This window comes from Stegodyphus dumicola, chromosome X2 (genome assembly GCF_044657685.1).
Source record: "Stegodyphus dumicola isolate Sdum_Otavi_A_Nest chromosome X2, ASM4465768v1".
Lineage (NCBI taxonomy): Eukaryota > Metazoa > Arthropoda > Arachnida > Araneae > Eresidae > Stegodyphus > Stegodyphus dumicola.
Genome location: NC_140781.1, coordinates 199,333,973 through 199,358,531, shown reverse-complemented (window position 1 = coordinate 199,358,531; position 24,559 = coordinate 199,333,973). Strand labels below are relative to the sequence as shown.

The 24,559-nt window shown below is 34.0% G+C and overlaps 1 long non-coding RNA gene across 1 annotated transcript in view; it reads left to right on the top strand.

The window, feature by feature from the left end:
- Positions 1–401: 401 nt before the first annotated feature.
- Positions 402–24,559, top strand: part of LOC146993008 (uncharacterized) — a 581,887-nt gene continuing 557,729 nt past the window's right edge. Inside the window, exon 1 of the long non-coding RNA XR_015038847.1 lies at positions 402–487. This is a non-coding gene — a long non-coding RNA (uncharacterized LOC146993008). The remainder of the gene's footprint in view (positions 488–24,559) is intronic.

Sequence of the window (24,559 nt, the reverse complement as noted above, 5' to 3'; positions counted from 1 at the left end):
TTGTTCGAATTCATACAGTTTCCTTCATCCTTGTGATTTAAAAATTTTTATAATTTTTTTGGGCAAAATTTGTGAAACGAAATGAAATATTAAATAACATTTTCATATGTACTCCTACTTTTTACTTTTACTTTTCAGTGACACTGAAAAGTAAATGTAGACCTGCAAGTTAAATGTATGTTAATTTTATGGAGGAAAAGTATTTCATTTTTGTCAAGGAAGGGAACAAATTTCAACTATGTGGCATTTTACTTATCTAATTTGCTTACATTTTAAATGTTTCCATATATCAAATACTCGTTATTGCTAGTAAATCACAAGCACTTAAAGGTAATGTCATTAAGACTTCACATTCAATTAAGATTATCTCCACTTGCAGGATTAAAGGAAGAAAAAGAAATATGTGTTCCCGTTTGCAGTGACATGCAGCTTAAATCGAAGGAATACAACGGAAAAAAAAGAAAAAAAAAAAGAAAAGAAATGATTCGTAAGTAGAATATTCGCTTAGTTTCGTAATGAATATCAAAGATAATAAACTTTTTAGAGCCATTTTGCTTCAGTTTTGTTTTATTTATTAAAAAAAATCATTGAACCTAATAATGAAACACCGCGACATTATATTTGCAGACAGACTACAGACAAGGAAGTACTTAAGGATTTCACTTAAACTTATGCAATTATTAACTAGACGATAGGAAAGCATTTATGTCCTCCTATATTTAAAAAGAAAACAACGCTCTCTTATCAGCGTTTCGAGAGCCAGAAATTTCAGTTATCAAGCTAGACACGGAATCATCGTGAAAATGAATCTAGGCCGCACATCCAGACGTTATCGATATCGTTACAAATCAGCCAGGCGAATTATTGAAATCGTTCTGTATTTTGGGGCTGCTCAGAGACGAGAACAATGGATATTGGTTACCTATAAATGTCTGCTTCTGATAACGTCCTCGATACAACTCCTGGAGTTTGTATTTCGCGTTTTTTACTTCGCATTTGCTAAATACTGCCTGCAAAACTCGTTGTTGTCCGCGAGCAGTTAAACGTCTCTCCGTGCCAGAAATTTCAGAAGCTATAATTCAAAAAAAAGTTCGTTAAAGCTCGGAAGTAAATTTGCATCGGTAATCTGTAATGTTACAGAAATTATGTGTGCACTCGGAATGAAATCGGGCTCTCAATATGTAAGTGAGTATTACAAAGGTAGTAATAGTAACTTTTTTAGCATTTAACTTAAAATGTTAAAAGACTGAGTAAAACTATTTTTTCTGCTAACTGTTCCCACGAAAGCAAATAGCATCATAAGCGTTAAATACAGTTTATCTGCAGTAGGGCTTCTTCAAAGAGGTAAATATATTAACAGTAGATGAAATAGATATATTTACCAGAGCAATTAAAAGAAACTCACTAGGCTAGAAATATGAATTGTTTAAACCAGCTAGTTGTTAGTAATAAACGATACTTCCAATTTGTGCCACATTCCCCTTTCCAATCAACTTAATACACTCATAGCCAATTAAATAATACGAAAGAAGTTGTACTGAAACTGCATGACTAAATTAATCTCAGCATTTGCATACTGAAGAGAAAAATATGTAAATTGATAAACAGGTAAATTACAGCTGGAGAGATATTAGATATTTATAAAAGCAGGTTGTAGAGACATTAGGTTATTTCGAAGCAGGAAAGATGGAAAATAAGCAAACGCCTTCGCCGGGAATCGAAACACAGACTCTAGAATACGTGGCCAGCGTGCAGACCACCACACCAGGAAGGCATGACAAGAAGGCGGGAGAAATACTTTAGATACTCCCTCTTTTAAAGGGCGACTGGGATTTTTAGGAGACCCAATCTTGGGTGAGGAAATTCATCATCCCACACCCTTTGAGTTCAGGCGCCACCTTAGATACATTAGGATTTTTTTGGAAGCAGACAAGATGAAAAATTAGCAACGCCTTCGCCGGGAATCGAACCGAGGACATCTGGAATACGCGCCCAGTGTGCAGACCACCACACCACGAAAGCATCGAGAAGGCGGAAGAAATACTTTATAAGGTAACATGAAAAATCAGCGATATGCTCGCCGGGATTCAAGCTCCGGACCTCCATTTATTATCCAGTTATAGCAGGCTGTGTCACTGTCGCCAAATCTCGGTAGTGACTAATTAGCGTCTACCAAATTTTAATTCAGGCACCACTTGTAGAACAATTAAGTTTATTTTGTAGCAGGAAACATAAAAAATCAACGATATTCTTAACCGTATTCAAACTAAAGACCTTTCTATTCCTAGTCTAATGAGCTTCTAGCTGCAATACGAACGCAAGCGCCAAGGGGAGGGGGAGCATATACCTTAAACAGATATTACTATAACATTGGAATCATTGATTAAAAGTGCATAACCGTTATAGTATTATCTTTATTTCTTTTATAGCAGTATGGGTATCAAACGATTTGAATAGAAGATATAATTATTTGCTTTAAATAGTATAAGATATTCTAACTGCACATTTGAGGTTCTGCTTAAGTTGTCTAAGGATAAAGTTCTGCACTAGTTAACACGTTGAGTGTCACGCAAGTTTATAACAAAATCTCCTTTAGATCACGAACGCTGCTATACCATGCGTCAATTGTTACCGATCGTAGGAGTTTAGAACGTCTAGAACGAGACATTTTGGGACATGCATTAGTTAAATATCTAAAATGTTTAAGTGACAAATGGTTAAGTGACTTTCTTTTGGTGCTAAAACTGTTGCTCCAACTTTTTGCAATGTCTAAAAGAAAAACGAAAGAGTAATTAAGTGAATCATATAGCAGCGAAGGAGAAACGAATAATAGTGATGACGAAATGCCATGATTTTTCAGGAAGGATTTTTTTCAGAGTTTTTCAGGATAATTATAAACACAATTACACCAGATTCTGACTCGAATACTGATGAATGCAGTGATAATAAATGTGATGTATATAGCATAATCATATTTTACAAGAATTGGTTTTTTAGGAAGGAAAACATGTTGATACCGAAGAAAGCACAATTCAGTTTAGTGAATAGAATGGATTTAGCTACAATCGTTTTCGTTTCTTTCTTTCAACAATCAACAATATTTTGTTTTCAAATACCTACCTTTACCTCGTATATATTCAAAGAACTGTCACCCGAATACGGATGACGCAGCCTGATCAGAATTTTTGCCGTCACCCGAAAACGGGCGATTCGGCAGTCAAAGTGTTGAATCTGTATGTGCTTTTTATTAACATTAGACTGTCTGGGGTACTATAAAACTTTCAGAGACTTTTCTAGTGGATTTTAAGAAAGGAAAAATGAATTTCTTGGCAGACTTTTCAAAAATTCAGATTTTTGAAACTATGTTATAGAGTACGATTGTTTTTCTTTAGATTTTTGCCTATTCAAAAATATCAAATATTCATACGCCTAGCCATAATTGGGTGAATTCTGAGAAAGTTTACTGTGCTCGGAACAAAGTAATACGCAATTTCTGAAATATATTTCGAAATATTTTGTATTTGAAATAGTATTTTATGCATGCTATATTCTTCAGCAAGAATTTAAATACATGGTTTTCTAAAAATATTATTTTGAATGCTGAAGTAACTATAAAACACTCTTAAAAGTAAATTCGCATTTAGGTAAATTCTATGTTGTGTGGAAGAAAGAACTCGTACAAAGCTTACCGTATAGAAAACCGATAAATAAAAACTTTGATAAATTGATAAAGACTCTTTTCCAATGATTTTAAAATGAATTCCATACTTTTCACATAACACAAATGCAGTCAGTGTGCCCATATTTTAACTGAAATTAAAGTTCAATGCGGATGTAATAAATAAATCTTCTCAAAGTATTTATATTGTAAATAAAATGCCATCAAACGTAATTTACTATTTGTTGGAGATTATAAATATGAAAGAATTGAGCTATTAGAATCTTCTTCGACATTTTATTACAACCATTCTATGTAATTGCTTCCTATGAGTTTGCGTTATAGTTATTACCTAATACAGTCAATGTGACTAAAAATGCAAAGTAGTATCGAAAATTTATTTATAAGTTTAAAGTGTTCGTTTATATGCATACTATTGCTACTGATTAATACCCTTACAGGTTTCCCAAAATCTAAGTGACCTTGATTTTATTATGTAATTATATCTGTTAACGATTTTTTGACTAACATTTGGGTTCTGCATGTTAGCAGTTAAACTTCCAAATGAGGTTATACGTATTCGAAAAGCCCCCCTTGATTTCAATTCGAAAAGCACCCCTTGATTCAAGTATAAATAGAAACGTTGACATTCTGATCATGAAACAGAAATTACGATGACCATCATTGGATTTTATAGGCTAACTCGATCGTTCTTATAGAAGGTTGAAGTAGGTTCAAGACCCAGCTGAAATCCAGAATTTGCAATAGTATTCGTCTAAAATAAAAACTGTCGGGATGCAGATGGCCAGCCCTCACCGATACGCTTGCGACATGTTCTGTCCCAAAAGAGAAGACATGAAGTGTAAAGGCATATCCTCTCACAGTATAGTTTAAATGCAAGAAAGAAAACTCGTAGTCCTAAAGCTGAAGAAGAAGTAATGAGAAGTTGATTATCAGCTTGTGAGGTTTATGTATTTACTGTTAACTAATAGTTAATTTTAAGTTGCAACTAATAGTAATTTCCTATCCCTCTCTTTTCACCCACACCTTTCATGTCAGAATGTAAATGAGATAGCTAGCGTTTATTCGGATTAAGGTAGAAAGAAGTGCTATTTAAGCAAGAATTTCTGAAGTTATTCTTAGAACGTGTCTGCCTGTTGCAGGCCACGTTGTGCCTATGATTATTAGCAATTTGATTCTGTGGCGTTTGGTGCTTCTAGCCATTTAACTTGTTTCGCAGGAGATTTACAATTCAGAGCCCTTCTTGCGCGTTCAGTTATTCTGTAAACCGTTTAGGAGGCTAATCTACCACATATGAATTTGTTCAATGTTACGTATTTCTGTTAAGCCAGAAGTTCTTGGCTTGTGTAAACCCAAGTTGGGGTCTTTCTTAATTTTTGGTTTGTATAAAAGGGCTATTTACACACTTCTTCTAACTTTGTCTGTCTGCAGTTTAAGACAAAAGGATTATTCTTCTGCAGTTTTTTTAGAGTTCACCATTATATGTTCCCAAAGAAGGTAAAACTTTACAAGCTTTAGCAGCACAGTTGTCGCTGGGACATTCATCAACAGACATTCTGTCGCGATGATAGCTAAAGTTGCTATCAAATATTAAAAAAAAGGGGGAGGGGAGAGAGAGAAAGGTTACGTATTTAAATGCCATGATCCTTCTTTCCTTTTGACTTACGGATGCATCCATGACCGAGAAATTAAGACCGCTGAATACTGGGGTTTGACCGGGGCTCTATTACAGGTTAACGGGCTGGCTGCTTGGTTAGTTTTTGTGTTTCCTCCCATGTATTCCATGAACAGGAAAACGTTTCCTTTGGAAAATCCTCGACGAAGGCTTCCGTTCTCTTAGACCGATAGTCTTGGTGTATTTCGCCATTTTCAAATAACCTAAACTTCTAACTGGCAGGATTAAAAAAAAAAAAATCAAATGTAAATTTTGTACAAAATTAGTCAAGCCATTTCATCCAAACATATGAACGTGATAAACAAGTAAAAAATATTGTTCTCTATGCAGTGCTTTTGAATGATCAAAAGTAGAAAATCATCATTTCAACAACCGTGACTCTTCTTTCGTAAAAATTATTCAGACCAGGTTATTATTTTTAAGAAGGAACTTTCTGTGCTTGTTGCTTTAAGCATAACGTGATATATTTGCTTACGTAAATTTGGAACAAAGGCAAGTGATGTTTTGCTTTAAAATAAATTAAAAATATTACTATTTTTGAATCATGCGAAGGCCATAAAAATTTAGGCTTTTCCAAGAAAACAGTAAAAATATTTTTTCTAACTTCAGCAACAGTAGACAGTATCTACCTCATTTATCCTCAGCCACACATTTGTTGCGTGAAAATGTCAGCACCTCTTTGAAGCTATAAAGAAATAGCAGAAACGAAAGATTTTCGTGAATACAAAAAACACGAGGTTGCTTACAGTCATGCTAAATCTGTTATTATTTATATATTTAATTTAGAGTGAATGGGATAGAGGCAGCTTCATATAGTACAGTGTTTTGGTACTTAATATATGCTGTGTTATAAAATATCGTCTCTAAGGAACAAGTTACCAAAAAATAATTATCTTCCACAATTAATAGTTTGTATACTATTTTGCTATCATAAATATCAGGAATTATGCTGACTAAATAACATTCATATCAAGCATAGTGTACGTTAATGCTGAGTGAAAAAATTGAAATTAAAAGAAGTGAGCATTAGCTGACTTCTTTTTCTTTTTATTCTAGCAACGTTTACCGAGTCATATTTTTGTTATAAATAATTATTTTCTGAGCTTTCTTCTGCAATATTATGATTTTTAATTCTTTTTTATTTGAAAACCTCTATACTTTATGTGGCTATATTACAGCTAGAAAGTTTTTTTTTTTTTGGATTCTTTTTCTATATTGCACGGATTATTGCTCAATTTAAATTTAAATATTTAGAAACTGACACATTTATTTCTTTTTAAAAGGGATAAAAAAGGAGTATTTTTTTAAAGTACAAAAATGAAATTTGTTTTGAAAATGCCATTTTACTTCAAAATTCATTCACACACATACGCACGCACAGAAAATAAATAAACAAATAAAAATAAAATATTATCACTCCTCTGACAAAGAGTTTACAAATACATATTAATATATAACTTAGGAAAAACGAACATGAAAGCTTATGAAGTATATATATTCTGACACCAGTTGTTACGTTATTTTCTTCCTTCACGTTCGTACGGGGTTCGTAGATTTGGAGTGAATAACGACGACACTTGATGAAGTATCGAAACACACTTTATTTAACCAATATTAATCAGGACAGCTCCAATAACATTTTTTACAGTCGTCGAAGATCTATTATAAACACGCTGGAACAATCAGCGACACAGTCTTCACACTGTCAGGCAATAACGGTGGAGAGAGCTTCCTGCAAAGCACCCGACTCTGCTTTCTGGAGTACAGCTCCCGACTCTGCTTGGTCGTTCTCGGAACTCCACGTACTCTCGAGACTCTCCACGCTACAACTCGTGGTGCACTCGACGACACACGAGCACAGCTCCCGACTCTTCGGTTCAGTCGTTCCCGGAGCTCAACACTAACCGCGATACACTAACAGACTCCTTCGGTGCACTCGACGACCCACTCGGCATTCGCTGCCCGGCTGTCAACTCGATCGACTCCGCAGGGATTGACTCGCTAGACGAGACACCATCTCGATACTAACTAACTCATACTCTAGACGAGGTACACACACTAACTGACTGAGGATCAGCAGGGTTTATATAGCTTTCGGCTTGTGCTCGAGAACACTCTGGACTAAACCGGTAAGAATTCATTCCAGAAGGTTCTCCATCCGTCCATGGCATATCGCCAATTTTGTCGCCAAATGGACGATTTCTCGTCAAATGTGGTGACCCGGCCTTCCCTTGCCATTTTATGGCAACCCTAAAACTGCTTTGCGGGGAAGCCATCTTACCGCGCCTGTACATCCCGTAACAATATTTATATATGATGCTTTAAGTGAGTAGACGAAACTGGTACTTTTAGCATTCGAAAGTAGTAGTGGCTGAGGGCGAAAGGCAGGATGAGGAGGATAACAAAACTGGATTTTCACGAATCACCAACCTTTAATTTCACAAATATCAAATCATCTTGGTAGACATTTATCCAATCATAGTTAAATACGATAAATTTTATCTACATTGGTTTTAAAAGTGCGGCATAAATATCTTAGACAGGAAAGCATAAGCAACGCAGAGATGTTTGCATGGCAGATGTTAGAGAAAGAAATGACGTAGTTGCTAGTGAGCAGTATTTATACCAAGTAGGTGCATAAAGTATAGATAAGCTGTGATTGACAAATTTTAGGTTGTTATGTAACTTGGAAAGATCTTGAATTTGGGAGAACAGATGAACTTAGGTGGGAAAACACCAAATTTAGAATACACTCTATAAAAAAAAAACAAAAAAACAAAATCAACGCATCAAAAAGGAATCATTCGATTGCTTTGAAATTTCGTATGTATAGATGCTTTGACCAAATATGCAAATCATTAAAATTTGGTATCCAATGAATGAATAGTGCGATCTCCAGCTCATCGGAACTGTGCATCCAGCAGATGTTTATATGAAGCTCTTCTTGAACTGTTGTTAAAAATTTCTGTTGCATCGCAATTTTAAAATGCCTTTCAACGACTGAGAAAATGCCTCGCCGCAGGATTCGAGCTCAATTGTCAGAGTTTGAAAGAGGTCGTATCATTTGATTGAAAAAGGCAGGTTGGGCAAATCGGAGAATCGCTCGTCATATGAGTCGAAGCGATGCAGCGATTAGAAGATGCTGCCAAGAATGGGTGGACAATGGCAGATTTCAGCGTCATGATGGTAGCGGTCGACTTAAAGCAGAAAAAGATTGGGAGAACAGAGTGAATGTGAGATCAGCTGTCACAGTGCCTGATTCATCGCTATCAACCATAAGACGTGCGACCCGCACACGAATGTCCACCATGACCATTCACAGATGGCTGACAGAGCGAAATCTACGCTTGTACCGACCGTTACGCCACCTGCCACTTGCGTCTACACAGTCTCGAGCCATATTACAGTGGTCCTTGGCTCGATCAGGTAGGAATGATGCTGACTGGGCACATATAGTCTTTAGCAACGAATCCCGCTTCCAACTGTTTCGTGACCATCATCCAAGAAGTGTCTGGAGACACCCAGAGCAGCGTGCCGATCCTACTATTGCACGCCACAGAAGCTCTCAACTAGGGATTATGGTCTGAGGTATCGTTTTTCTTGATAGCCGGACCCCTTTGGTCGTCATTAGAGGCACACTTACAGCACAGCGGTAAGTCGACGGCATTCTGAGACCTGTTTTGCTACTGTTCCTTTTGCAGTTCCCTGGCGTTATTTTTCAGCAAGATAATGCCAGACCACATACGGCACGTGTTTCTATGAACTGTCTTACAGCTTGCCAAACACTTCCTTCCACCCATTGAGCATGTCTGGAATATGATGTTAAGGCAACTGCATCTACCAGGGAATGCTGATGACCTAGCCCGATAATTGGAGCAAATTTGGCAAGAAATACTGCATGAGATCATCCGGGAGCTATTTCAGTCTATGCCACGCCGTGTAGCTGCTTGCGTCTAGGCTAGAGGTGGGTCAAGAGCTTATTGAGCTCGTTCGTTTGTCGCTATGTAACTCTGTAATAAATCATTCAACTAGTCTGAAATTTTAATCATTTTATATTCTGTACATACTGCCCCTATCCACCAATTTTTATCTTCATCGGACAACTCCTTCTTGGTGCGTGGATTTTTTTTGTTCTAGAGTGTAGCTAATTTTGAGGTCGCCAATCGTTTCTTAGGAGCCATTGTATTTTGTTATAGCTTACATATATATTTGATATTTTAATGCGGTTTTTGAAAAACTGCCTAGTTTAACTTCCGGCAGTCGTAATGGCTGAGGGTGAAGACCTGGAGACAATGCTAACATGATTGAATTTGAAGAATCCCCATCTTTATTTTTACACATATTAAATTATTTCTTTGTAGAGAAGGTAGTTCTAGATCATATTTAGCAACAATAATTTTTATGTACACGGGTTTCAGGTAAAGGAACAATTGAGCATAGCGGCGCAGAGGCTTTGCAAGGTAGGAGAAGTTAAGTTATTCTTAATAACGTAATTAGTATTAGTTATTAGCGAAGCAGTATTTATACTAGGGCAGGTGCATATGTACAGCTAAGTTGTTGATTCCTGCATCACTGTTCTTTTGTTCTTATAGCGTTGTGGCCACATCTTCCAATGCCGCCACTTGCGCTCTACCTCCTTTCACGTCAAATGAACTGTTCTCTTCGAATTAATCTATCATTTTCCGGAAGCCATAATGGTCGCTGGGCCGGATTTTATGTCTTTCAATGTTCAGAACTTCTTGATAGCTCTTAATGCACAGTCACAGTTCTGAGAGAAAAGCTTCATGAGCAGAGCGCGATACGTCTTTGTCAGAGTCACGATGAAGGATTCAGGAAAAGCATTATGTGCCCCACTAGTGTTCTGCATTTTTATCACAGCTATGTCTACTGTGAGCATGTCAGGTCTTAACAATGTGCTTACGTCCGCAACAGCAATGTGGACCCTGACAGCGCCATCTATCAGCAAATTTTGGAACTATGTTTTACCTTTGCCAAAACAAAATTCCATTGCTTCACGATTGTTCTGGTAAAACAAGTCATTCTGACTGGTTTTTTTTAAAGTTAAAGGATTTCGAAATTGCAACTCTAATTATAATCACCCTGTATATATATTTATATATGCATAGCTAGCTAGATAGATAGATAGATAGAGAGAGAGAGAGATAGCTTAACCATGTATGTTTCTTTCTAATATATAAGAAAAAAAACTGTGCTGGAGGGATCCCAAATATTATGCGATATTAACTTAACTTTCTATATATTTTAGAAGAGAAAAATTAGTATTTTTTAAGGAAAGCCTATAACTCCATGAACTTTCTGCATGAGAAAATAACCGCCTGTAGAAGAATATCTTAAGAGAAATGTTGGTACTCATAGTATGCGTAAGAAAAATACAAAATTTCTGCGTAATTTCTTACTTTAACAGAAACATGATTTGAGACAAAACTACCAAAACACATAACACTTTTGTTTGTCGACTAGACAAGAGATTCACTGGAAAACAGTTTTAATATAGTATTGTATTCCTTGGAAAACTGCAGAACATTCATTTGGAATTCCCCATGTAACAAAGAGCTCAAGTCATTATGCCATACAACGGTATTTTACAACGACACTCAAAATTGGTTACTCGTTGTTCTTATTAGAAACATTATAGACTTAAATATTACTCTGTAATTTTAGAGATGAGGTAAGTTTAAATTTTATGTACTGTAGATTTAACATGAGGTAATTTAAAAGTGTCAGAACACGTTTCTCAACTGTAATCCGTTGCAGGAATCGATCTTACTCAATCGGAAACTTTCTCAGGTCTTCCACAGGGAATCGGTCACATGCTGAAAAACATTCAGTGCATAATTAGCAAAAAATCAACAGCTTATTTACATTAGTTTTATTGATTATTATTTTGCTGACGAATAAAAATAGCAGAACCTAGCTATGTAATTGTGATTTTGAGAATATTCTAGCATGAATCTATGTGTCACATTGAAAATCTGTAATAAGATTCAAAATGGCGGCCATAATGTTTATACTCTGCAGCAGGTAGCAAAATTTAGGTTCGGTTCCTGGAATAGTTTTATAAGCGGAAAAATATTTCCAGATTTTTGTATCACCCTCCAGGATCTAGCAGCTTCGATAGGGTTCATATAATGAACGTCTTAAAGGTAAATAATATACATGTAGTACTGCTAAGAAAGAGTTTAAAATTATCATTAATTAAAATTTAACTCACTTTTTAAAGTTTAATCCTTTGTAAGGTAAACATAAATTTGCTTATTCATCTGCTGATATAACAAAAAAAGGAATATGGAAAACACTTGAGGTATCCAGAGTAAACTGTTGGAAACGGTAATAGTTAAAGTAAGTACCGCCAGATGACGGCTTGTATTTATATTTTTACTTCACGAGTTCATGAGCTAAACATTTTAAAAGCTTTTCTTTTTTTTTTGAAAAAATAAAGAATTAGAGCTGGTCGAATTTCACCGGAGAATATCAACATTCACCAAATACGTTGGCGAAAGACCGAAAATTTCACTACATTCTTGTATATTCGGACCCTCACCGGTGTTTGTCGACAATCACAGATATGCTCTGGTGAAAGTCGAAAAGAGAGGTCATAAAGTGCCATTTAGTTTAAGTTGTTGCAATAAATAAGATTTGAATCACATAATTTAATAAGTTTTTTATTACTGTTATTTTATTTTCTCATTTAGAACGTACTGTATAATTAAGTAAGTTTTTAACTTCTATTATTTTCCTTTCTCATTTTGAATGTATTGTGTGTTTTAGGTTCTCATGTTCTTAAGTTCTTATTTCAAGTTTCAAGTGCGTTTATTCGCGACTGAATTACGGAGAAGAAAATATAATATTGTTATATGTTCAACATTCACCATTAGTACATAGTGAGTGTCGACATTGACCGGTGTAAGTCAGAAATAAGAGTATTTGGAAAATATTTCGGACATACACCAAGAGACTATGTGAATGTTGACATTCACCGGGGAAAGTCGACATTCTCCAGATTTCGGTGTTTCACCGTAACATATATGCTAGTTTTATTTAAAAGACACGCAATAATTTGGTGAGTCGGACGATATATGATGATATTTTGTTTTGCCATGGAAGATGATAAAACTTTCCAGCCGAATGCCGAAACAAAAATTCCTCCATTTTGGGTAGAAAGACCTGAGATGTGGTTTTCTCAAGCAGAGGTCCAATTTCAAATTAGTGGAATCAAAAATGAAGAAACAATGTTCAGTTATTTGGCCTCCCAGTTAGAATCTAGACTTATGGAGAACACCTGGGATATCATAAGAGATACGCAATAAAAATCATGGATTTTTCACATAAGTTTTATTTACGTTATAAGGAAACAATACGGGTAAAGAGCAAAATGAGAAAAGGAAAGAAAAATTGTTCAAAACATGTCGATGACAGAAGGATAAGAATAATTTGCTCCTATGACAGAAGGATTTCCTCTGAAGTCATCATAAATGACATGAGTGAATTTTAATCTCTTGTGAATAGAAGAACAACAAGAAAAATGTTATCACATTTTGGACTTAGAGGCAGACTTCCAAGAAACAAAAACACTTCGTAATGTACAGAAGCTCCACTAAAGGATTCGGAGGACAAAAGAACATATTCATTGGACAGATGATGGATGGAAGCAAACTATTTTGTGCCATGAGAGTAAGATACTTGTATTTTGAAATGTTTGACGAGAATATTAGAAGTGTAGAGTAGGAAAAGAACAACATTCTGATTGTATCGAGATTAAATATGGGAGGAGTAGGTTAAATACTTAAAATACTAAGAAAATCTGTAGAATAATAATCTGTAGCATATAACCGCATACTGGAATCATGCAATAACAAAAGAAAAGTTGTAAGTAGTTGTCAGCTCAATGAAACATCGTTGTGCTCCTGTAATCAATAATAAAGGCTTCCCTACTAAATACTGAATGTACTAAAATATATCATGTCATCTTGCACAGTGTCTATTTTAAATATTATCTCTGACTTTGTGTAGACAGTCAAGTGACTTGTCTGTCTGTCATAGCCTTCTAGTGAAATCACACCGGGCACAGAAGAAGGTTAAAAATAAACCGTTTTACTCCGCTTAAAAAAATAATTTATAAAGCTCCTGTAATAACATAAGACTCCCGCTGCTTACTGGAACGCATACGATTTAAAATGAAAAGGACATTCACAAAACAATATTTGCCTATAAATTTTGTCTTATGCCCTCACCTCACGCGAGCAAACATGGACAGCAAATTCGATTCAAATATTAAATTTTTAAACTCGGTGAAAATAGTATTGACCCGGTCAACTGTTCTGTCCTAAATTTAAGAGCACTGTTCTCAGAGACATCAACTACTTTCCATCTTGATGAGAGCCAACAAAAGTAAAAGTGATAGTATAGGCAAAATAATAAGATAAGTAATTAATTTAAACTTCAAAACTATAATCCTCTTAGAATATTGTATGTATTCAACGTGATTGCATTGTTTATGATATTGTTACGAATTTTGTATTTAGATGGCTAATTTTAGTAGACTTATAATTAAAATTTTTGTATTTCCCCGTGCATTGCAGCCCGAGACAAATTTTAAGAGAAAGCTATGCCCGAAAAGTAAAAATACAGGGGCACATGCATTTGAGATTGAGTAATTTGTATTGAAATTGAATAAATGTAATTGTCACTATGTTAGCTGTAACCGTAATTCTATTCTTTTATTGCTTTCCAGTAATTTCGAGAAGCAGAAATTGCTAGAAAATCTCGTGACCGGTTGAAAACTATAAAAGACCGGAGACAGAGCGTCTGAGTTCCTTGCGAAGCACTGTATGTTATGTCTCCCCTAACCGGGGTTATTTGAGGTGCCTGTAATTGCGTGATATAATTCCTGCTGAAACAGGCATATCAAAAAGTATCAAAGTATCAAAAAGTATCAAACTCTGAGTTCAGTTGCTTAGTTACTTTCATTGCGAGTAGTTTAGATCCGCGTGAACTGAGATTTCTGATTTAGCTTTCTCTTTAGATACGCTTTGCATTGCATTGTATTTTAACGTTTTCAGTAGTTTAAAGTATAAATACTGATTATACTGCGTGGTATTGTAAACACTTGTTCGAATATCTCTGAAGAAAATTCCAGCGTTTTGATGTATTTCTTTTGATAAGAATAAGTTTTATTAACGTATTATCGGACTTATGCATTCAATCTGTTACGACATCAACGCACGCAACAATATTAATTTTTTATGGTATTTGAATTCTGTTATTTTTTATTCAGTCAGCTTTCAAATGATCCATAAATATTTGCATTTTATGAAACATTTAATTGTTTGAAAGCATATACAAATTATAAAAACATACAATTTTAAAAAGTGTCCACACATTTGACCATCATTGAACTATTATTCGGATTACATACGTGAATGGCATGTTCTTCCTCAAACTTGAATAGGTCATAAAGGTTTATATTACTTAAGAAATTAATGGATGGCTTAATGCTAATCACTGAGATTTTTACGTGAATTTCCTTTGCGTATTTTGACTAACATCGAGTGAGGAATCGCAGCAATAATTCCAAAAATAAGATCCATATCATAATGTTATTAAGCATCATAATGTTATTAAATATTTTTTTTTATTTTTATACTATATTTAATATATGAATATTTTTCTTTCACGCTAAAAATTCATTAATTATTTATTCTACGTATAAGTAATTAATGCTGTTATTTTCCTCCAGAATTTTGTTTCTAATCATCATGGCTAGATTAACTTCAAGAAATTTATCTTGGCCAAAAGGCAAGGCTTGCACCTATCGTTGACTTAGACCCTATGCATCTTATAGATAACGATACAAAACTGTCTGGCTACCCCGCAGTTTAGAAAGAAAATCCCCCTTCGAGAGGGATCCGAAGGTCTCCCAGCTCTTCTTTTCCCTACCATCAACCTCTCGAGATGATTTCCAGTACTTTAAATGAAGAACAGCTCCAGATATACTATACTTATATAAACATCTATATATTCTTCGAGATTCGCGTCCAGGACAAGTCAATGGCAGCTAGCTACCCCTATCATTATGCCAACAGAAAGGCCCTGCGCCTGTGATTAATCTACTTACTACTTAATATATGAATGAGTTTTATATGTGAGAGCCAATTAAACATTCATGCGTTTTTATCTTTGCAATCAAAGGTTTCTAAAACCATTTTTGTTGCAAATATAAATGACATAACTATATGTATAACTAATAAAGTAATAATTATATTTGGAGGAATTAAAGAAACAAGAATCGGCATACTACTCAGTTATGGCAAAACACTCGAGGTCTATTTGCCTAAGGGAAGGGCATTCTAAGGGAATTGGCTCATATACACACATGGGGAAAACCGCTAAACGATAAGAATTAGAGGAAGGAAGTCAAGTTAATGGTGCCATCTATTAAAGAAAACAGAAAACAACGATGGAATAATTTCCTTAAAAGCTGAGGGAAAAGACAGATTGAAAATGGGTCATTAATTAGAACTGAAATACTTTTATGAAAGTGAAACGTTTCTAGAAAACCTAATTCGCCGATGGAAGATGATTTTAAATAATTTTAGCTACTGAAAAAATGAAAAATGTGATTTTCTGACCAACAGCCCTCACCAACAGAGGATTTATGTGTTTCGGTTTTTCCTAAAATATGCCTCATGCTCTTCGCCGGGAAATTTTAGGCTGTCATAGTTTGACCAGTGTAAATCAAACCACACTGGCAAGGAATCCTGTATATACCTTAGGAGTTTATACGCGCAGTATTATAGTTAATCGATGGAAAGAAAAAAATGTCGGTTCTTATAAGCTCGTAAGAGTGCTTTTGGATATGTTGAGATGAGAATCTATAAACCGCTTGGGTAATAATATTAGATCTGTAGTGAATTGTTCTAGATTATATGCTATATCGCAAATTCAGATAAGTGGTATTACATTCTGACATACTGAATAAAATTTAGTCACTGCCTCGTACTTGTTATTCAAATATTTAGTTTTTGGACTGTAGGCTTTGTTAGTTAATAGCACTTACACCTTACAAAATTCAATAAAGTTTATAAATAAATTAAAAAGTATTTCTTCTAGATATTTCATTATGGTTTCTTTTGAAGTAAACTCATTATTCACCAATGTTTCGGTTAAATATCTAGAAACGAGATTTCGAGAATTTCATTTCTTATGTATCGAAAATCTGTTTGAAATAAACACATTTTGTTTTTCAAAATAAGTATTACAACCAGTCTGACAGATTAGCCATGGGAAGCCCTCTTAGTTCTATTCTTGCTGATATCTACATGCATGATTACGAATACAAATTATTTGAAATTTTAAACTTTCCTGTGTAGTTCCACTACGTTGACGATACCTTTAACATACATTTTGACGGTAATAATGGATTCCATTGATCCTATTACTCAGTTCACATCTGAACTTGAAACATCCTAGTCCTTTTCGTTCCCCAACAGTTTGGTCACATACAACACATTCAATTTCAGTATTACGTTTTATTGTAAACCTTCATCTGTTTGCCTTCCACCACATTTCAAACCGTGTTATTCGACTAAACAAAAGTTAGCTTCGTTTAATTTCTTCGTTTCTTCTTTTACATAGGTCAGATTAACAGAGCCTTAAATTTTCGAGTTAAGGAACATGAGGCGCATGTTAGGAAAAAAAGAAGCACATAAATTCTCTGTTGGCAAGCATTGTTGGGCAGAAAATCCCATTTTTATATTTTCTGTAGCCAAAACTATTCAAAAAATTCTCTCGTTGGCGAGTTAGACATTCTATGGGCTTTCCGAATTCATAAAATTATTTCAGTTCTAGTAAATGATCCTAATTTCAATCTATCTTGACTGTTAGCTTTTAAGGAAAGTATTTCATCATTGCTTTCAGTTTTCTTCAATAGATGGCTTCAGTAGCTTGAGTTCCTTCCTCTGATTCTTATCGCATGAGTCTGGCTTCACTTCCGTCATTTGTACTTCAGCGACTGAAGGAGAAAGTTCTATATTTAAATTTTTGAAACCAGTCCCGGAAATTAAAAAATATTATAATGATTCTTGTTGCTTTAACTCCTGTATACTTAATCGTTATTTGGCGTGTTATTGTAACTCATATTTAATAAAATATTAGTTTAAAACTATTAAAAGAAAAACATCGTCTATTTTAAAAAAAATTAAGATCCCCTTCATTTTACGTTAAACAATTTCTTCCATTAGGTAATTATAAACCCATAAAGATATACAAATTAGCAATTTAATTATTACTGGAAACTTTCTCAGCAGATCGTTAAAAAAATCTGAAATAACTTAGTTTTGACTTCGCACCAGAGGGTTTGTTAAGGTTTTTATGTTGTTTCAATTTAAGAAACTGCTCGTGGAATCATTCCTCCTAATACAATTTTTGTCTTTTTATTTTTATTGTTAAATATCACTTTCTTTGCTCTTACAACACATAAAATTCAAGAGTAAAATCCCAGAATTTTTAAAAGCACTGAGGTTTTTTTAATATCCTTAAAACAGTGTTAAGTTCTGTCATACCTTTTTCTGTATTTTTTCAATCTTTTCTCAGTTCATCATATCATTTTCAGTTTTCTTCTCAAGATGATAAACAGAACATTTTTTTTTCTATTTTTAACTTTATTATTAAACTTTCTTCTCACTTATCTTTTCACTTGATTTAACAGCAGTATTATAAAATATATAAAAACAGTATGTCTTTAGAATTATAGATAGAGTGTTAAGTGTTGGTTACATTTTTTATATTCCCTATATTATTTTTTTAAAAAATAATACATGGAGATAACATTTCTGATGGCAAAATCCTTTTAGTTGTCCGGATAGAAAAGTGAGGACTGAAAATAATGTCACCTTTGGTGCTAAAAAGATTAGAATCACAAATTTTTCCTGCAGCATGAATATCAGACATGAAAATGTCTCAAATGCAGGCTGCGTGAAAGCGTTTGTGTAAAAAAAATAGTTTAGATGACAACAGTGTCTGGGTATATAATGACTCATTCCTTTATCTGAGAACTTAGACAAGAGGATACTGGTCTTATTAACTGAGTAGTTTGAAATCTAGCAGAAGCAACAACAAAAAAGCAGAACCAATTTACTAGAAAGTCACCGCAAATTTCCGTTTATTAGAAACACCCGAGATGGATAATATATTTCTTAAGCTCTTGAACGGGACGGAAACTTAAATCTCAGTTCTGAAAGCTGAATAGTCGCCGAGTCGGGCGTTGTACTGAAGTATGTGATAACGGCTTTCGCAGGGCGGTTTAGCACAGCAATATTTTGTCTGAGAGAGGTGCTAAAGCACTATCCCTATTTTCCACTCAAAGATTTCGTCTCATAATGTTCTTATAAAATAGAATTCATTGAGAAAAGGGGCTCTTTGTTGCGCGGGAGATTTGTCCCAAGTTATGAATTTCCGCCTTTCATTTTCCAATCAGCAATGCATTATGTGAAGGCTGAGTAAATTTTTTGTATGCAATACAGAAAGAAAATATTAGTTTTGTTAACTCATTTAACTCTTATGTTTTGAGAATGACTATTCAAGTATATCATTTTAATCTAAATTTTCTAGAATATAAATATCTTTTCTTTCTGAAAAACTGGTCTTGCATTTCAAAGTTTCTCTAAAAGTGTCAATGGATGTTAACAGAAGTTGGTCGATAGCATTTTAAGAAGAATAAATAAACTGCTGCAATTACGATGCGTAGACACTATTAGTTCAATTTTTATTGATGTTTAAAATCTCAGACAGAAAAATGATGTAATTGAAACGAAAAAAGTCGAAAATTAATCAACTGCAAAACTAAAATGTGTAACTTTATTCAAAATTGTATATAACTGTCTAATAATTTCTTTAAAACTGCTTTATAAGGAGTTGGCCCTATTACTTTGTAGAGACACTAAAATTTTTTGGAACAAGAGAGATTGAAAAATTAGCAACGCCTCCGCCAGGAATCGAACCACGGACCTCTGGAATACCGGCCCAGTGTTCAGAACCACTACACCACGAAGGCACACCAAGAAAGTGGGAGAAATACCTTATATACTTCCCTGGGATAATAAATACCTTATATATATATTACCCTTGGGATAATAAATACCTTATATAAATACTGGGGTTTTTAGGTGACCCAATCACCAAATCCTGGGTGGGGAGAAATCATCATCTCCCACCGTTTCAGTTCGGGCGCCAATGTAGAGACATTAGGATTTTTTTTTGGAAGCAGGAGAATTGAAAAATTAGCAATCGCCTTCACCGGGAATCGAATCACGGACATCTGGAATACCGGCCCAGTGTGCAGAACCATTACACCACGAAGGCACAAACCTACCCAAAACATCTTTATACACCTAGCATGATATAATATTTTTTATTAATTAGCCAATCGAAATAAAGTTGCACCAAAATTATTTCATTCTAAATCAGGAGTTCATTTTAAACCTATTACATTCGCTCTCTTCTTATCTACTGCCAACATGCTTTCGCCTGATTTTAGCACAGCGTCTTAGAAAATGTAAAACGTTCTTCAAGAACAGGCGCTTACTGCTCCAAGTTATGCATATTTCCTATATAAAAAATAAAGAAAAATCAAAATAAGCCATAACTGCAAGCTTATTAATGAGTCTATATCTGTCTTCAACATTCGAAGTCCTTTCACAAGTACAAAATTACATATTTAATACTTACGACCTGCATACACTATTTAGCAGAATTTTTGTAAGTTTTCTTAACTTTTTATTTTTCATTAATGCAAGAAAGTTTTAGAGTTTATTTTCTCTATTAATAGTCTGAAATGAATTTAAAGGAGTTTAATAATGGAGTTTAATAATATTCTCCAGTAATGCTTTTTACAACATTAATATTGGCAAATTTGTTACGAGTCAAATATTTAATACGTTTTCATTCTGTAGTTAAACTGACCACTGTATTTTCAGTGTAAACTGACGTGTTTTTACTAGATTTTCTATTCAATTAGATTTTATGTTTTCAAGTTTTCTGCAAAAAACTTGAAAACGTAAAATATGGTAAAATATTTTGATGTACTAAAGATTTATTTATGCGAGACTTTATCACGTCGGGGTAATGGTATGATTTATTTGAGTATGCAATATAAATAATGAATTATAGACTAAAATAGTAAGAAATCTAGAATCAAATCCATAAAGACATGAAATCCAAAATCAGTAAAATCCCAAAATCCTTCCATAAAAATGGAAAAAAAAATTAACTAATTAAAAATTAACTAAATTAACTAACCAGAATAAATCCCGAAAACAACAGAAATACGTAAACATACATAAAATAAGAAGAGGAATGCAATTAAAATCTGATTCAACGTTATCAAGAGGATCAACGTTATCAGTTGAATCACTCTTCCGACGAAAACAACAGCTTTTCTGTTCCTCCAAGATTAGATAATGCACTATTTTAAACTATTTAATTATAATAGTTCATCCGAAAATTCTGAATGGCTCCTCGACGCAGCACCTCTCCTGCATATGAAATAAAAATATATATAAACAAATTTAAATGAAATAAATTCAATGATTGATAAAGCAAAAGTAAAATATGCACTATTAACTTATATTAAATTTAAAATTAAAATGTAATAACTTAGGAAACGTATTAAAAATTAACAGAGAACAAAAATTCTTGAACTTAGTGTTGAAAATACAAAAGAACAAAAGACAATGAATGATTCAAAAGAAAAAAGTAGACGCTAATAGTTGCTTGTTTGGCGCAATTGGCGAAGGAAAGTTTGAAATTTCCAAAAGGTGAATTTATAGTAACTAATTTTTATTTTTAGATTTGGATAGCATTATAGTAATGAAAGTAAGAAAAGGAAAAAAGAAACAAATGTTAGAAAAGAATAAAATTTTCAAGCCGTGGTCTTATCATGGCGACTTAGAGTAGCGTAGGCCCTCTGTTAATAGAAGTATAGTCAAGAAAAATTGTACAGTAATACATATATACAAAGTACAATGGTCGCCGCTTCTAGTTGGCCTCTGACCGGGATGTTAGCCATACGGAGTTTAGATGCCAGCTCGTCCGAAGATACGGTGCTATTCGGTTTCGAGGGCCGTAAAAAATCGCCAAACTATTGTTGATGCCAATGCTGCCAAAAATAATTGCGGCAACCCTAATAATTGCGGCAAGAAAGGAAGCATAATAGTAAATAACTATTTAAGATTGACGTTTTAATTTAGATGAAAGGTTAATTTCATATAATACTTTTTTATTATTATAATTTATATGAAAAAGGCTAAACATGACTGAATGTGTGTGTATTTTAATTATGGCAAAGCACACTAGGGCTATCTGCCTAAGGGGAGGGATGCCTTCGTGGAGGACTTTCTAAGGGAAACTGGCTCGTATACACGTTACACATGGGGAAAACCACGAAAACACCCATGCAGCCAGCCCGTTCGAGGGATTCGAACCTCGGATCGAACTACCAGTGTTCAGCGACTTTACCGCTCGGCCGCTGGTGGGCTCATGACTGAATGGAAGCATAAATAACTATTTCAGATCATTATTATAATTTATATAAAAATTGCTAAACATAACTGAATGGATGCCTGCATCGCTATTTCGCTACCGACTTATTGCTAAAGCATAATTTCATCTCGTTGGTTGTTCAAACGTAATTTTCTATAATGAATGATGCCTTTTCTTTGAAAATATTATCGGTAAAGTGCAGAATCGCTCACTTATTTGTTTGCCGCTTTTTACAAGGGTAAAAACAATTGGATTTTTGTCAATTTTCTTTTACTTTTTAAGTGAAAATAGGTCGATGTGTACATAGATAAAGTCAAGGGTGTGCGCAGTGCCGTTTTTGTGCAATTCTAGGATTTTTTTTTTAAGTGAAAATGGGTCGATGTGCACATGGATACCGAGTATGTGCAATTCTTAAAAACGCGCCAAGCAGTGGGTGATTCTGCACTTTACCCAAAATTCTATTGCCGAGTTTTCGTAATGGGCAACTCCCAAATTGTTAATCCATAGAATATCAAAAAGGATTTAAAATCAAAAAAGGATTTAAAAATTAAGCTAGCATTTCAATGGCATCTTAAGAAATGTAGAACTATATAAACTTACGCAATCTGAAATCAGCGCGTACGCTAGATTTGGCGCGCTGTTAAATGGGCGCGTTTGCTAGATTTGGCGCTTTGCGCGTACATTTTCGCTGCAATTGTTTTTACGGCCCTCGAAACCGAATAGTACCGAAGATATTAGGGCTATAACAGATAATATATATATTATTACCTTACAAACATATTAAATGCGAAACTCTGTTTTTGTTTTTCCCCTTAAACACTTTAACCTTTATTAAAGCAATTTTAAAAAGCCTAATAAAGTAAATAATAAATAACAAAAATGGAATAATGCTAGTAAAAGGGCTTCTATTATTTTACTTTCATTTCTGAAGTACACACTCACATACATACAAAGAAATATTAAAAGAATTTTGAAATTCATCTTACTTTAGTTTCATAATACAACTATAAAGATAAACAAATATATAAATCTATATTTCTGTTGTATATAATTATATAATAATAAAGATATTGAATTAAATACATAAAAGTTGTAAATACATCATTTATTTCGGACATGAAATTAAATTGCAAATAAAAATTTTTAAAAAAGGCAAATATTTTTCTGACCTTACATTATACATTACGGCAATTAAAATATTCCCGAATTCTATTTTCCGTGGCTGCAAACTGGCAAATATATCAATAACTTTGTCAATTGATATTCCTTTGCTATAATGGAATGTGCTTTAATGCCAAAGAATTTCTGCGCTGTTCCGTCATAGTAGCTCTATTATAATTTTCTAACCTTTTCAAAGCACTTGCGGAACGTTCACATTCGCAAGAGTTATCGGCAGTGTAGCTGTTATGTGCAATAGCACATCAATATTTGGGAAAAAGATTTTATTCGAATCTTTTAAAGCCAAAACTTGTGTGTCTGGGAGGTTTGCTTTAGGAATAGACATAAAATGCCGTCGCCAACGTTTCATCTTCGTTTAGAAGTTCCAGAGAAAGTAAATCATCTTTTATATGTACCCTTCAGCTCATTTACAGCAATTTCATTTACACGATCAGAGCAAACTAATGGTAGTACGCAAAACAGGGATGATGCAATCTTTTCTAAATTTGAAAAATTGAAATTTTAAATGGAAAATGAGATGGTCAAGTAAAGGAATTGCTAAAATAGTTTTATAATAATTAAACACAGAATCACAATGAGCATTATTTCGATAGACCTGATTTCGAATGATGCGAGGCATTTTAAGCTCTGCATCTAATTTTTTACATATTTGTCCAGAATGAAATATATTCTCAAAACTTTTTTCTGCATTTTCATGTTTAGAAATATAAAACTGAGTTATTTTCTTGGACCATGTTATAGGCTTCCTAAATATCAACAGCTCGTCCCTGAAGTGTAGCCAGAATTCCTTCTAAGTGAGATAAATAATGATATAATGTTATGAATGTTACAATGAAAGTAGATGAAATGATTGAATTCGACAGAACCATAGAGTCTCGCTTACATTGCACAATCCATTCCTTATGCACATAAGCATCTGGATTGGTTGAGCACTCAATGTGCTCTAGGTCTTCAGTTATATCGAAAAAGCTTTGATAAAAAAGATGGTACTCCTTATGCCGCATGGCCCATCTTCTCCGGCAAAGGTCTAATATTATTTTCGTCAACCTAAAGTCAAATTACATATCGACTCGGTCTTTTAAATTGACAGAAGCAGCACGGGATAACTTATTTACAGTTGATTCTTCAATGTAAAAAAGTTAGAAAGAGAGTTTTTGTATTTTTCTTCAGGCGACTAAATGAATGATTCTCACCTTTCTTAGAAATTTTAATAGAGTATAAAAGATTAAACAATTCAATTCTTGGATATAGGAACAAGAAATATGTCACAGCATACGGCTTTGTAGTAAGTATAAAATTTGTAGTATAAGACATTTTCCTTTTACAGCTGTATAAAATCAGTGAAGTTGAAACATTATTAGAAAATTTTCATCTGGTCATTCCTTTGTAATTAGTATTGCTCTTCGAAGAAAACTTCAAATAATTAAAATAACTGTCCTCTCATTAATATCATACATTAAAGAAAATTA